The 16721-nt window shown below is 47.6% G+C and overlaps 1 long non-coding RNA gene across 2 annotated transcripts in view; it reads left to right on the top strand.

Moving 5' to 3' along the window:
• LOC309645385 overlaps positions 1–16721 on the top strand; it is a 43460-nt gene that overhangs the window by 24100 nt on the left and 2639 nt on the right. For both annotated transcript variants that reach the window (XR_014254851.1, XR_014254852.1), the window contains 2 exons: positions 9543–9677; positions 10575–10809. This is a non-coding gene — a long non-coding RNA (uncharacterized lncRNA). The remainder of the gene's footprint in view (positions 1–9542; positions 9678–10574; positions 10810–16721) is intronic.

The raw sequence follows: 16721 nt of genomic DNA on the forward strand, positions 1-16721 counted from the left end.
ACACTTCTGTTTAAATTAATAATCTATTTGAATATGCACATGGTACAAAATTCAAGCAGTACACAACGTCACCCAGCCAAAAGCGCTTCTCCCTGTCATCTTCCCATCCCCAGTTTTTCAGTCCTCCCCCAGAGAGGCCCTTGTGTCGGCAGTTTCTTGAGACTGGGTGACATTTGTGGTGACACCTGCAATGCAAGAATCAGCAGCCAATTGAAGAGATGAGAGAAGGGGAGTCCAGGCAGAGGGAAGCGCAAGAGCAAAGGCCCTGAGCTGGACCAGCGTTACTGGAGAGAGGAGAGCAGAGGCAATCAATGTGGAATTCCGATGTTACTCTCTGTGGCCCGGGTATAACTTTTGAGTTGGGGTAGGGTAGGAGTGGGCATCTTCTGACTTGTATTTTATAAAAACACTCTGGGGAGAATTGATTTAGAGCCCTGAGAGGGGCAGGGAGTTCAGTGAGGTGGCGACTATGGAGTTGGGATGGAAAAGATCAGTACCAGGTTGGAGGAGCGGCATCGATTTGGGTTGTTTGGGAGGTGGGCGAAGACCAGCGAGGGTCCTAGCCATAGGCTCTGATGATACTTTGCCACCGTTAGTAATCTGGTCTTTGTGATTATTGGATTAATTTGCACCCTTGTAACCTGGCACGGAGTGGGCGCTTGGGACGTGTTTGCTGAAGAGATGACTAACGGATAAAAAGGCCCTTTGTAAACGGAAACACGCCCTTTGAGAAATGGCTGCAGCCTCACCTCCCCCCCTCCCCTCACTCCTTGCATGGGCACTCCCCTCCCACCATCCCTGCCCGTGAATCACCCCCATAGCCATCCTGCCCTTTGGAGACTTCTGAAAGGCAGAATTTTAGAACCTCAACCTTAAGGTTCTCGTATTTTCTTAGCCGTGAAACCCTTTTCCCATGAAAGCCTGATATAAAAGGTATAGAAAGTTATTTTATAATTTCAAGCACCCAAGAACTTGGGGAAAAGAAATGAACAAAACAGACAGGATTCTCAACACAGATATTAGCATACAAAATGACCAATGAGAAAAACGAGGCTGTTTTATTAAATGACACAATTTTAAATCAGGGCATTCCTGACAAATGTGTTCTTTTCATTTATCCAACAAAGAGCCATCAGATGCTTCTTGCAGGGAAACCGGCCTCCGGAGCCAATTATTCCAACATTTGATTTCGTTGGTATCCAAACACAGTCCTGCTTCATCCAGAGAAATATTTCCAAAGAGTAAAACTCTGTGTGTATGTATGTTTCAAAATTTTTATATAATTAAAAATATACAACATACATTTTAAAAAATGCACCAAGCCTAAGTGGACAGCTCAGTAATCATCACAAAGAGCACACCACCATGTCTCTGGCACCCAGATGAAGACAGGAACCCCGGCCAGTCCCCAGAAGCCCTCCTTGTGCCTCTTCCGGTCACACCCCTCTCAAGAGTAACCATGATCTTGCCTCCTAACACCCTAGATTATTTTGGTCTGTGGTTGATCTTTATAGACATGGAATATAGGCTGTATTCGTTTGTGTCTGGCTTACTTTTGTGAGATTCATCCATATTTTTTATAGCTAGAGTTCATTCATTCTCATTGCTGTATAGCGTTCCATTGTATGAATATATCACAATTTTACATTTATTTATTTATTTATTTATTTATATTTTTTTGGCTGTGTTGAGTCTTTGTTTCTGCGTGTGGGCTTTCTCTGGTTGCGGCGAGCGGGGGCTACTCTTCGTTGCAGTGTGAGGGCTTCTCATTGCGGTGGCTTCTCTTGTTGTGGAGCACGGGCTCTAGGCGCGCGGGCTTCAGTAGTTGTGGTTCGCGGTCTCAGTAGTTGTGGCTCGCGGGCTCTAGAGCGCAGGCTCAGTAGTTGTGGTGCACTGGCTTCGTTGCTCCGCGGCATGTGGGATCTTCCCGGACCAGGGCTCGAACCCGTGTCCCCTGCATTGGCAGGCGGATTCTTAACCACTGCACCGCCAGGGAAGCCCCTATCACAATTTTAAATAGTGATTTTTTAAAAAGCAGCTCACTGGGGGTGGGTAGCGGGCAGGGACTGGGTTTGACTCACAGATAGGTTTTGTTTCACACACGTAGTATTTGTTTTGTTTTGTTTTCACTGAATTGGTTGCTGTTAAAGAGCAACGTCTGGCTTCTCTTGGAAGACCTGCCATTGCTGGGCCCCTGGTCTCAAGTGCCCGGAGCTGAGTGCTGGCTGCGCCTTCTCAGCAATGCGTTCCTTTCCCATTTTGCCATTGTTGCCACCACCCCCTGTTGCACAGGCCAGCCTCACTCACCAATATTGCCCACTTGGCCCTGTTAACGTTTTTTTTTTACTAGTTACACATGGCCTTTATTTGTTTTTTAAATTTATTTTGTTGAAGTATAGTTGATTTACAATGTTGTGTTAATTTCTACTATACAGCAAAGTGATTCAGATATATATATATGCATATATATGTATATATATTCTTTTTCATATTCTTTTCCATTATGGTTTATCACAAGATACTGAATATACTTCCCTGTGCTATACAGTAGGACCTAGTTGTCTGGCCCTATAAACATTTGCATCTTCCACTCCAGCTTTAATTCAGCAGAGGTGGCCCCAAAATGCTTTATTCTGTGGTCTACACCACAACAGATAGATCTGGCAGCTCAAGTTAGAATATAAGTTGTCTCCACTGGGTTAAATTTTTGAATGCGTATTTGAATGCTCAAAAAATTTATTATTGGGACTTCCCTGGCAGTCCAGTGGTTAAGACTCTGTGTTTCCATTGCAGGGAGCGTGGGTTCGATCCCTGGTCTGGGAGCTAAGATCCCGCATGCCACGCAGCATGGCCCTCCCCCCAAAAAGTTATTATCATTATTACTATATATTCGACATAATGTTAGCTATTTATTGTTTTTTAAATTTTGTGGGCAGGCTGATCATCTGACCTGCTAGGCTGACCAACCATCTCAGTTTGCCCAAAACTGAGGGGGTTTTTAGGACATGGGACTTTCACTGCTAAAACTGGAAAAGTCCTGGGCAAAATGGGATGAACTGGTCACCCTCGGTCTGCCTGAGAGTGAGCCCTCACTGTCAGTAACTTAACACACTGGGCCTCTTACTTTTATTAAATTATAGATTTGATTTTGAAAGTAGTATTTGAATCACATGTTGTGGAACCCCTAAAAGTATCCTTTATGATATAGTTTCTGTAAAGCACTAATCTTGCCTACATTTTGCCCATTTTGTAGATGGGGAAACTGAGGCCCAGGGGTGCAAAGCAGTCCCTGTTTGTGGCAGAGATGTTCCCCAGCCCCCACTTTTATGCTCCTCCTCCATCACTTCCTCCAGGTAGCAGATGGATACTGTTTCTTTTGTGCTAACCAGGTACTAGGTAACACACTGTGCTTTCCACTAATTTTATTCTCACAGTAATCTTAGGAGGTGGGTGGGACTTCCCTGGTGGCACAGTGGTTAAGAATCCCCCTCCCAACGCAGGGGACACCGGTTCGAGCCCTGGTCCAGGAAGATCCCACATGCCACCGAGCAACTAAGTCTGTGTGTCACAACTCCTGAGCCTGTGCTCTAGAGCCCACAAGCCACAACGACTGAACCCATGTGCTGCAACTACTGAAGCCCACGTGCCTAGAACCCGTGCAACAAGAGAAGCCACCACAATGAGAAGCCTGTGCACCGCACGAAGGCCCAACACAGCCAAAAATAAATAAATAAATAAATTTATTAAAAAAAAAAATCTTAGGAGGTGGGTTCTACTATGATACCCATTTGAAAGATGAGACACCTTCTTCTTGCCTTCTTTCCTGCCCACCCACTCCTATCCCAGGACTATCACTCATTCATTATTCATTCATTCTGTATATATTTGCCTAATGAATGAATTCACTATTCATTCATTCTGTATATATTTGCCTAACGGTGGTTTCCTTGGAATTTATGTCACAGGGAAAGTCACCCAGGTTCTCTGGGTCCTGTATAGCCACTGAGTCTAGTCCCGTGTTGTCTGCAGCCTGTTTTAAAACATTGTTGAAGGATTTCTTGGCTCAGTCAGCAAATGTCTGCTGACCTCCTCCTCCTGGGGCTATGTGGTGAATGACACAGAGACCCTGCCCTCAAAGACTCAAGTCTGGTGGGGCACCCAGCTCACCAGGGTCTCTCCCTACTGTACTGTGGATGACCTGAGTGCAAAGACTGGGTCTTTTCATCATTTTGCCATTAAGAGGAAGCCAACAGCAAACATGTAAAGGAGTAGATCACACCACAGTACAGAGAGGGCAGCAGGTGTCCAGAACCCCCAGCCATGAACTGCCAGCGTCCAGGCAGGGAGCAGTAGCCATCTCAAATGTTTAAATAAGGGTTTCTCTAGGACTTCTCTGGCGGTCCAGTGATTAGGACTCCGTGCTTCCACTGCTGGGGGGCACGGGTTCGATCCCTGGTCCTAAGATCCCACAAGCTGTGCGACGCTGCAAAAAAAAGAAAAAAAAAAATCAGGGTTTCTCCATTTCAGCACCATTAACATTTGGGGCTGAATAATTCTCTGTTGGAGAGGGGAGGTGCCTTGTGCATTGTAGGATGTTGAGAAGCATCCCTGGCCTCCACCCACTAGTTGCCAGTAGCACTCCCGTACCAGTCATGACAACTAAAAATGTCTTCAGACATTGCCAAATGTCCCCTGAGAAGCAAGATCTCCAGGTTGAGAACCGTCGGCTTAACTGAAGCAAATTTAATGGATGGAGTATTTACAGAGCTGTGGGCAGGCGAAGGGAATCTTCAAGGACTAGTGAGGCACCCAGGGACTAGAAATGTGGGGAGCCGTTATCACCCCCAGACCTAAAGGGGTGAGAGAGGGAACAGTGTAACTGCTCCTGGAAATAGCTGGAAGCCTGGAAGTGAGGCCATGGAGAAATGCAGCCCCTGCCAAGAATAAAGCAAAACAGGCAGGAGGCGGATGGCATAAACACCCCCACTTCTCCCTCATCCTGCCTTTGAATCTCCGGTTGATGCCTCTCTTTGGCCAAATCCAATGAGAAGTCAGGAGGCATGGGTGCCTCCTGGGACACAGAGCAGGGCAGATGATGGTGTGTGGAGGTGGTGGACAAATGAAGAGTAACTATCACAGGGAGGCAGCAACAGGCCTCAGGCACTGGACATTTGAGTTCAGTCTTGTAACTTGCGTAGGAGTTTTCCAGGTAGAGCAAACCGGGAAAGGGTATTTCATCCAGAGGGAACAGCATGTACATAGGAATGGAGTTACAAAAGAGCCTGGCTCACTTAATTGTTTATTTAATCATGATTGTTTGTTTGATTGATTGACTCTGTTCTAAAACATTCGAAAGGTACAAAAGGGCATAAAATTAAAAGTAGGTCTTCCTCCCACCCCTGACCCCAGCTGCCCAACTCACCTCCCAGAGGCCACCTTTCTCTCCAGTCTCCTCTCACTTCTAGAAATAGCCAGTGCAAATGCTAGCAGGTAATGTATACGATGTGTGTCACTTAAACTCCTAATTTGACTTAATTTCACTGAAGTCGTGGAGCCCCTACTGTGTGCAGAGAAACGGTGGAGAGCTCTGGCCTTGAACTCTAAGCCCAACCCTTCACTTAACACCGGGTAGTTTTAGGCACATCTCTCTCAGCTTCCCATTTCCTCCTCCAAGAAAGGAGTGAGTCTCTAAGAGGCCTGCCCATTCTGTGGGGTTTGCCCACAGTTGTGTTGTTCAACTGATGTTTTGTGGATTAAATGGAATTAAAGCTGAACCACTGGCAAGAAGCAAATTGTAAAAAAAGAACGCACATAAGCCTTGGGTCCCTCTTGGGCCCACGTATTGTCATTTGGGGGAGATGAGTGAGGTTTCTGTCTCCAAAGACGTGCTCTGGTCTGAGCCAACAGAATCATTGTCTAAGAAGAGAATGCCTATACTCTGACCTTGAGAGTGGACTGGCTTGGGAGCTAGTCGGCTCCAACCAACTGGGTGGTATTTGCCGTGGCTCAGACCTGCCCAAGGAATACCAGACCCTGCCTGGCTACCCCCAGCTGGGGTCTGCAGCCCTTGGGGGAGCTTAAGACCCGAAGGAAGAGCTGAGAGGGCCATCAAGCTACAGATAAAGGGAACCCGATGGCCAGCTGGTAAACCTGCTGGTACCTGGAAGCAAACAAGCAAATCTGGCACCAGATGCCCAACTAGAAGCCCAGAAACCAGAGCAACCCAGGTCACCAGGAGCAGATGAGAACAGGGCTATTCCTTACCTCTGCTCTTCCATTCTGATCTCTCTTGTCATCTTAAGACTCAGTTCTTTCCTGACAATGTCTGAATGTCCAGCACTTAGGGCAAAGATGCCTACCATGGATGGACCACCCGCCTTGCTTTAGGTGCTGACCACACTGCAGCTCTCACCTCCTGGCTACTCTGCAAGGAAGGTATTGATGATATCCACTTTGCAAACAAGGAAAACTGAGGCTCAGAAAGGAGAGATGCAGGGCAGTGTGAGGTTGGGGACTGTAAACATATACTGATATCAACAGGCATTTTGTGTGGAAGAATTATGGAGTTTTGAACACAGAATCAGAGAATCTTAGAATCATGAAGTCCAGGAGTCCTGGATTCACAGGTTACCAGTATAATCCACACGCCCCACCTGTTCACCACACCGCAGATGAAATGCCTCTCTCGGGCCCATCTCCCATGCATTCAGGCCTCTTCTTCTCTCACCTGGGGTCTTGTTCCAGCCTCCTCCTTGGTCTCTCCTCTTTCCAAACCTGCAAGCAGCAGCCAGAGGCATTTTTCTCTAAGCAGACTGTGTCACTCTTCCTCTTAAAACACTTCATTGGCTCCCCTTTACCCTCAGGATAAAATTCAAACTCCTTGACATGGTTTACTAGGTCCTCTGTCATCTGGCCATAGTCTCTTGCCACTTTACCTCTCTCCGACACCCCCCGGCCCCTAACTCTATACCAACTCAGACGAATCTCGGTTTAATTTACTGGATATGCCACATAGTCTCTCTCTCCCTAACCCCTGGACCTTTGCACTTGTTGTTTCCCTCACTTGGAACACAGTGTACACCAGTGCCCCCTTCCTCTGGTTGGAATACTCTCTCTCTCTCTCTTCCTGGCTCCTCTGGGAAGCCATTTCTGCTCACACCCGTCCCCAGGAGGCTGGGTTGGTGCCTCCTGCCCCACCCCGACCTCCCACCCACAGTGCCTGTGCCTACCTGCATGACACTCACTGTGGGTCATATATGCCCATGTGCTTGCCTGTGTCCCCCTCAGCTCATGAGCCACAGGAGGGCAGAAACAGGGCTCGTCTTTTCTCTACTGAGCCCCTAGCTCCTGACATTGTGCCTGGCAGAGAAGAGTTTCTGAACAAAGATATGTATTGATAAATGAATCACAATACGTCAGAAGCACAAAATCATAGAATCATGGACTTGGCAAAACAGAAACCTAACATCTCAGAGTCATATAATCATCAACTTAGAGAGTATTAGAAACACAGAAACTGAGAATTCTGGAAGCTTAGGATCTCAAGATTCGAAGAATTCTTGCATAGGTACCTTGTCCAAGGACTGTTAGTGGATTAAGAAAGTCTCAGTTGTGCCCTTCTATGTTATTCAGTTTATATTTTTACGTATATTTATGTAGTATTACATTTATACCTTTCAAATATTTATTTCTATAGTGTCCTTCTATAATATTTATTGAGCACCTAATGTATTTATTAACCAATATTTATTGAGCATGTACTATGTGCCAGACATTGTGCTGGGCAACTGTATTTTATCTATGGCTGCATAACAAATTATCCTAATTTGAAACAGCAAACATTTCTTATGTCACAGTTTTTGTGTGATAGGACTTCAGGAGTGGCTTAGCTGGATGGTCTGGCTTAGGGTCTCCCATGAGGTTGCAGTTAAAGTGTCAGCTAGGACTTGACTGTGGCTGGAAGTTTCACTTCCAAGATGGCTCATTCACATGGCTAGCGGTTGACAGGAGACCTCAGCTCCTCTCCATGTGGACCCCACCACAAGGCTCCTTCAGTGTCCTTACAACATGGCTGCTGGCTTCCTCAGAGCAAATGATCCAACACGGCAAAATGAAAACCACAAAGTCTTTTATAACCTAGCCTTGAAAGTCACACGTTTAAATTTCCACAATATCCTAGTGATGACACAGGACAGTCTTATTCAGTTTGGTGAGAGGATGACACAATGGTGTGAATACCAGGAAGTAGGGCTCACTGGGGGCCTTCTTGGAGCCTGGCTACTACAACAGTGTGGAACAAGACTGATAGCAGGGCTTCCCTGGTGGCTCAGTGGTTGAGAATCTGCCTGCCAATGCAGGGGACACGGGTTCGAGCCCTGGTCTGGGAAGATCCCACATGCCGCGGAGCAACTGGGCCCGTGAGCCACAACTACTGAGCCTGCGCGTCTGGAGCCTGTGCTCCGCAACAAGAGAGGCCGCGATAGTGAGAGGCCCGCGCACCGCGATGAAGAGCGGCCCCCGCTTGCCACAACTAGAGAAAGCCCTCGCACAGAAACGAAGACCCAACACAGCCAAAAAAATAAATTAAAAAAAAAAAAAAAATGCTCGGGATTATTAAAAAAAAAAAAAAAAAAAGACTGATAGCAGGCTAGAGTTGACAGTCTCGGGGGGAAGGGTAGGGGAAGACAATAAATCGATATTTAAAAAAATAGTTTCAGATAGTTGTAAGCACAATGAGGAAAATCAAACAAGATAATAATTTAGAGCAAGGGTCAGCAAACTATGGTCATCTGGCCTCCTGCCTGCTTTTATAAATAAAGTTTTATTGGAACTCAGCCATGCCATTCACTTACATACTGTTTGTGGCTGCCTTCGCGCTATAATGGCAGATTTAAGCAGTTGCAACAGAAACTGTATAGCCTGCAAAGCCTCATTTGTTTAGCTAAGTTGGTCAGGGAAGGGCACTCTAATAAGAGGCAACATTTGAGCAGAGATCTGAATGGTTAAAAGGAAGTGGCCATGAGAAGAGCCAGGAGAAGAATGTTCCAGAAAAAGGGAACATCAGGGTGAAGGCTGTGAAGCTGTAAAATGAGAACAGCTTTGGTGTGTTGAGGAACAGAGGGGAGGCCAAAGGGGCTGGAATGGAGTGAACAACAGGCAGAGTGGTAGGAGAGGACCTCGGAGAAGTGGTCAGGAGTCACTTTATATAGGCTCTTGGGGCCCTGGTGAAGGGATTGAATTTTGTTCTAGAAATGATGAGAAGCCATTAGAGGGTTTTAAGAGAGAGAGGTAGGATCCGACGTGGATGGGAAAGATGACAAGTGTAGTTTGGCTCCATCCTCTGAATAAGACAGCGCCTCTGCTGCCCCTGTAAGCACAGCTGTCCCAGAACTTGTTGGTCTTAGAAGACCCAGGTAAAGACTTTGGCATTACTGCCTGACTACATGTTCAGGACTCAGCAATCCCTCTGGCCAGAAAGTCCTTTCTTTTGACCCACTTGGAGTCCCTGCACTCTCATCCCAGCCCGTCTCTTCTGGATCTAGGAAATCTGTGAAGTTGGAAAGGGCATTGGATTTTGAGCCCTGGATTCCAGACTCTTCCCTGACACTGACTCACCTGTGACCGTGAGAGAACCAGGCAACCTCTTTGGGCCTCAGTTTCCTCATCTGTAAAATAAGGTGAGAGTCTGGTCTGCTCAGGCCAAGACAGGTGATTAAGGGTGGGGTTGTGTTGGACACATGCACCACAGTCTTAGGAAGAGCCCAAAGGACGTGTGATGGTCCAGACTGGGGTGGGCTTGGCCAGGCTGGGGTTGCTGACTTGGTGAGGGGTAATAGGGGCCGTAGGTCCATTGGACAAAAGGCTTGCTGCAAGCCCTCTCCTGCTTAAATTTTGAACAACAGGGAAGCTTGCTGCCTCCCAGAGACCCTCAGGATGGCAGACTTTGCCTGGGGGCAAGATCTTTGAGGGAGATGGGAAATCAGTGTCTGTGTACAAGTCAGCTTTGGGTATTAGAAAGACAACAGGATCTGTTATCAGAGAGAACCTCGGCCCTACCATTTATTAGCCCCGTGCCCTCTTGTGTCCTTAGTTTTCTCATCTATGAAATGGGTAGAATCCAACCTAAGATGTTTCAATTGTAAGAGGCACTAACATTTTGTGTACCATTAAGAAAGAAAACACACTGACAATTAAGTTATGACATAATGCTTTCTTGTTACTTAGAATTTTTATTTTACTTTTATTAAAGGGCTCTGAGACATATTTAGACTTTGTCTTTAAAATCATACAATACCCTTGCACATAGATATGAAGGAAAATATAAGTGAAATAAATTAGTTAAGGAACTCCTAAAACTTCTTCCCAGTCAGCATCCAGATCATCTAGATAACTTTTCCACGCAGAACCTTCCTTGTCCATATTTTTTCACGCAGTATTGTCCTCCATTACTGTTAAAATATTTGGTCACCCACCATTTCTTGAAAGAATGTTCCATTACAGTCTCCAGGACTTTCTTCCAACCTGCTTACTCTGATTCTGCAGGTTTGACCCTGGCGCTCTCTTGCTCTTATCAGGTGTCAACGGAAGGTTTTCAGGAAGCAACCAGGACTCGAGTCCCTCCCACAGATGGTCCTTAAATCAATCATTTGTGAGGAAATACACAGGGGGTGCAGTTGACCAGTTAGGCCCCTGGAAATAATGACCAGAACCAACGAGGTCTGACCACCACCCGATTTAACCAACAGAGATTGTCGGCTGCGATTGGTTTAAAGACACATCCTAACGTCAGAGATGTAATGGGAAAAAAAGGTGAGTTGAAGAATTTTAAAAAAATATCACAGCCACTGCTGCCTCTTAGGGTTTATGCAGGGGTGAAGTGTGGGAAGTGTGCGATGGGCTCTGCAGGGGCCGCCCCTGGGCAGTGCTCAACTGTCCCCTGACTCTCCTGGCCCCGGGCATCGCCCTCCCTCGCAGGGCTGCTCATGTTTATGGCGACAATCGCTGCCACTGCCAGACATGATCTCAAAGCCATAAAGGTTTTTACAGTTTCTCTCTCCCCCTGAGATAAGCCCAGGGAGCCCTTCTCAAGGCCGGGGAGCAATTTCAGAGCCGCAGGGGGAGGGGCCGGCATTGCACAAGTCAGGAAACCGAACAGGTTTTATGGCCCTGACTTCTCAAAGAAGACCATGTTCTCATATCCTCAGTTTGAACCTGCTGGCGACACCTCAGCACCTGGAGCACAGTGACATTCATTCATTCGTTCATTCATTTGTTCATTCATTCATTCAACAAACAAATAGAGTGCAGGGCACACCACTGTGATGGTCTGTGCGGACCCAGGGCAAGTCACTTCCTCTCATCTGTGAAACAAGGACAGTTCATTTAACCTGCCTCCCGGCTCACTGAGCCAGCTACATGAGACAAGGAGTGTGGCAGCGCCCTTAGCACATAGTAGGTCTGCAGTCAATGTTGCCTGAATCCCTTTCCCTCACCTTTGACATCCATCTCTCCTGTTCTTGGTCCCTTTTCCTCTTTCTGACCAGGATGGCGGAGGGACCCTGAGTGAAGTCTTCCCCTGCACCTCTCTGCTGCCTACACTCCCTTTCTGAAATGAGCTCAAGCAAATATTTGGCTTTTTTTCTTTCATTTAAAAAAAAGTTAAGGTATAATTTCCGTATTTTAAAACTCACCCTTTTTAATGTTATGGCTCTGCAAGTTTTGGCAAATGTATATGGTGATGTAACCCCTACCACAGTCAAGATACAGAACATCGCCATCACCCCAAGACTCCTCTATGCCCCTTTGTATTCAAACCCCCTACCCCATCCTTAGCCCCTGGTAACAACAGCATGTGTCCCTAGAGTGTTGCCTTTTCCAGAATATCCTATATAGGAAGTCATACCACATGTAGCTTTGGGGCTCTGACTTCTTTTCTTTTCTTTTTTTTAATATTTATTATTTGGCTGCACCAGGTCTTACTTGTGGCATAAGGGATCTTCGTTGCCACACGCGGGATCTTTTAGTTGTGGCATGCGAACTCTTAGTTGTGGCATGTGGGATCTAGTTCCCTGACCAGGGATCGAACCTGGGCTCCCTGCATTGGGAGCGCGGAGTCTTAGCCACTGGACCACCAGGGATGTCCCGGGGGTCTGACTTCTTGCACTCAGAATGATGCATTTGAGACCCAGCTTGCTTGATCAATAGTCTGCTGCTTTCTCTTGCTGAGCAGTATTTTCATACTGTACTTGTGGCTTGGACTTTTCCTCTGCAGCCCAACTTTTCCCTGAGCTCTAGGCTTGTATACCCAATAATTCCTTGGATGCTTAATTGGCATCTCAAATTGGCATCCCCAACAGAACTCTGCTTCCTAACCCAAATCTAGAGCTGCTCTAGCCTTCCTCATTTCAATAATCAGCGACACCAGCCCCATGGTTACTTATCCTCTTTCCTTCACACATCCAATCCATTAACAAGGTCTTGGCAGTGTGGCTTCCAAAATATCCCAACCTGATCACCTTTCCCCATCGCCACCTGTGTTAGTTTTCAATGCTGTGTAACAAATTACCCCAAACTCAGTGGCTTAAAAAGATGCCCATTTGTTATCTCACAGTGTCTGGTCAGATGTCCAGGCATGGCATAATGGGGTTCTCTGCCCAGGGTCTTACAGCTGAAGTCAAGGGCTGTATTCCTACCAGACGGCTCTGGGGAAAGAGCCACCTCCAGCCTCATTCAGGTTGTTGCCTGAATTCAGTTCCTCATTGTTGCAGGATTGAGGTCACCATTTCCCAGCTGGCTGTCCACTGGGGAGGGTCACTCTCAACTTCTAGAGACCACCCACATTCCTTGCCATGTGGCCACTTCCATCTTCAAAGCCAGCCACAGAGAGCCTCCCTCACGTCGAATCCCTCTCCTGCTTCTAATTTTATATGCCAGAAAGAGCCCAGCCTCCCACCCCAAGGACTCAACTGATTAGGGAAGGCCCGTCAATGATAATCTCTATATCACAAAATCACTGGTTTGGGACCTTCATTACATCTGCAGAATCCCTTCACAACAGCATCCAGATTTGTGTCTGACTGAATAATATAGAGAAGATGTGTCTAGACCAGGGGGCAGGAGTCTTGGGGTCACCTTAAAATTCTGCCTACCACACCACTCAAGTCCAAGCTACCATTGTCTCTCCCCTGAACTACTGCACAGACCACCTCTGGGCTTTTCTGCTTTCACTCTCTTCCATGGAGTCCCTTCTCTACACAGCAGAGAGTGTGACCTTTTTAGAACATGAATCAGATCACATCAGTTCCCTGTTGAAAAACCTCCAAGAGTTTCCCATTGCACCAAAAATGAAATCTACGACCTTTCTCATTGCCTAGAAGGCCTGCCCCCGCCCCTAGTCCTGGCCCTGCCCACCTACCAGACTCCATCTCCTCCCACATTGCTCCAGCCACATCGACCACTGTGTTCAGCCTCCAAGAGGCTCAGCTGGCTCCCACCGCAGGGCTTTTACAATTGTGGTTCCTGCCTTTCCCCCAGAGCTCTGTGGGGCTGGCCCCTTCTCAACCTCCAGAGCTCAGCCCAGACTCACATCCTCGGGGAGGCCCTCCCTGACCCCACGATCTGATGTTATTCCATCCTCAACACTTTCAAATTAACCTATTTGTTGTTTTTATTTCATATTCACACTGTCACCATACCTTGCTTTACTGGCTTTCTTTTTTTAAGAAATATTTATTTATTTATTTTTGGCTGTGTTGGGTCTTCTTTGCTGCGCGCGGGCTTTCTCTAGTCGTGGTGAGCAGGGGCTACTCATCGTTGCGGTGCGCGGGCTTCTCACTGCGGTGGCTTCTCTCGTTGCGGAGCATGGGCTCTAGGCGCACGGGCTTCAGTAGTTGTGCCTCGCGGGCTCTAGAGCGCGGGCTCAGTAGTTGTGGCTCACGGGCGTAGTTGTTCCACAGCATGTGGGATCTTCCCAGACCAGGGCTCGAACCCATGTCCCCTGCATTGGCAGGCGGATTCTTAACCACTTGCGCCACCCGGGGAAGTCCCCTTGTTTTACTTTCAAAGAACGTGACCGTTTACAGTCTGACAGCACTTGACTATTTCACATTTTACCTTTTTAAATTTATTCCCTCAAACATTGTCTGAGTGCTCCCTCTAGGAGGTAAACCTCAGGAAGTCAGGGACTCTATCTGTCTTGCTCACCTGTGTACCCTGGTGCCTAGACAAGGGCACAGCACATAATGGGCGCCCAATAGACATTTGTTGAGTGAGTGAATGAATGGACATATGTCTCTTGAACTGGCCCCTCCTCTACATCTCTACTGCCTCCATCGGCCACAGGCCTCACCATCCCTCACCTGGTCCAGCACGTGAGCATCTTCACTGGTCTCCCTGTTTACAGTTGCACCCTGTCCAATCCATCCTCCACAAAGCTGCCAGAATGAGCCTTTAAAAACACAGATCTGGCCACAGCCTTCCCCTGATCTCCGATCTCCAGTGATTTCCTATTTCCCCCAAAGAAATTCCGGTTGCCCAGTGTTTGAGGCCCTCCCCCCTGGCCCAGACCAGCCGCCATGGCGTGCTTCCAGGTGTGGGTTGAGGACTTCAGTGGCATGCTGAGTGATGTTAGGGATACACAGAGATGGTATTCAGTGACGTTGTCGCCAAAGCCTGTCTCTTTACAAGTCTTCCTTCCTTCCGAAAACTTTATGGAGAAAGTCTCCATTGGAAACATATGCCTTTCACGTCTAAGTACTTGTCAATTTCCCGTTTGAAGAAGAAAGTGTAGAGCTTTCCCTGGGCAATCCTATCTGGCTCCACCTTAAAAATATTGTTTTCTTTTCACTCTAATTTTGCAATCACCTTCTATTTACGCGGCAAGTGATACTGGTTTTCCATTTACGTCAGTGATCAGTGTAAGGAGAATGCTTATGAATTGATTTAAAGAAAAATAGTAAGTAAGGGAAGGCACAGTGGTACTTGGGTGTAGAGAGGATCAGGTGGCATGTACAGTGACCGCTGGCTGGGAACGCTGGCCTCTATCCTCCCTCCCGTCCATGGGCTGTGCTTCCTGCTGCCTGCCCTGACTTGCCACTCCATCTCTCTCTCAACCTTGAACGCACTTCTGTCTTTTTTCTCTGTCTCACCATTGCTTCTGAATCCTCCAGCAAGTGAGACTTTCCCAGGCTGCAGTCATTCCCCCCCTCAAACTACCATCTCCCAGCTGTCACTCTTACTCCTTTGGTTCTTAATATTCAACTGCCTGTAATTTTTCCCTCTGCAAGTGAAAATTGTAAACTCTAAGAGGGAGGCACCTTGTGGTACCACTTCTCCATAACCCCCAGGATGCTCTGGCACAGGGCTCCGCCCATCAATATTTGTCAAATTGAACTTTCCACTGTTCGCGCTACGTCTGTGCTCACCACACGGTGACTGAGTCATCAGCATCCTCCCTGGTCCCATTCTGGTGGCCCCTGGGGTCAGACAATGGGTGTTTGAACCTCAGCTCTTGGGTCAGCTCTGAACCTTGGACGAGTCCCTTCCTCGTTTGTAAGATAGAACAAGAATATCTGACTCAGGGCGTTGTCGTGGGGATTAAATTATGTCCAGCAATGTCTGGCAGAGAGGAAGAGGTCAATAAATGTGGGCCTTGAAGACAGTTGTAGCTTGTGGCTACAGTTGTGATTGTAGCTCCTCCATCACCAAAGAGTTGCATGGGATCCTGTGACTCAGGTCTCTTAGATCAGGCCTTGGAATTTACAGATGACGCACTGATTCGAGAAGTGTAGATCAAAAGCGATCTGGGTTCCACAAAAGAGGAAGTAGGGTGACCCCACCAATTTGTGATGATAGCTCATTCACGCTGCATGGAAATTCCTTTGGATCCTCACACAGCCTGTCACCAGAGTCCCTCCCACTTCTCCTTCCCGTTTATTGAGCAATGGGGGCTCCATTTGGGATAAAGGGATAAAAGCCTCTAGTGTCATGGCTGGGGAAGCAACCTTTGTAGGGGGGAGGCGAATTCCCAATTCTCGGGGGGGCCGCATGGGTTGGTAGAAGAAGCATGGGATTTGCGTCCTGGCTCCACCGCTCACTGGCTTTGTGCCTTGGATAAGTTTCTCCACCTCTTTGAACCTCAGTTTCATGGTCTCTAAAACAGGGATACTGGGATGTGCTGTGTGTCATCTGAGTTGATGTTGTTCTGCAACTAAAATGGAAACCAAACTCGCAGCCCTGGCCGCCCACGTGGAGATTCGAGATTAACTGGGGCAAAGGGCTGATGAGGTGGAGGAGCCAAGGCCAGAGGAATTTATGGCAGCCCAAGGTTTATGGTTTTGATATGGATTTATTAAGCACACTCTAGGACTGCAATAGCCTACTCTGGCCCCCACCCCATGTCCGTGCTGGCAGCGGCATGGACGAGGCTTCTGTTGCAATATTATAGAGATTATTTCCTGGTGCTCGGGAGTGGAGGGAAGGCACAGGGGATGGTGGGAGTGGCCCCCGGGATCAGGCAGGCAGCAAATGGGTGCCTCTGTGGCTGGAAAGCTCAGTGGTTAGCTTCTCACTAGTCAGGGGGTGGTGAAGAGTCCACACTCACGAAGCCCCCCGGGGTGGGCACTCTCTGTGCACCTCATATACACGGCAGCTCTCGTAGCTGCTATGATCTCATTCAAGTCCATCCTGAAAACACCCCTGGAGGGAGGGATCGGGGGCTTCCC

Source organism: Balaenoptera physalus (genome assembly GCF_965194825.1).
Source record: "Balaenoptera physalus genome assembly, chromosome: 16".
NCBI classification, from domain to species: Eukaryota; Metazoa; Chordata; class Mammalia; order Artiodactyla; family Balaenopteridae; genus Balaenoptera; species Balaenoptera physalus.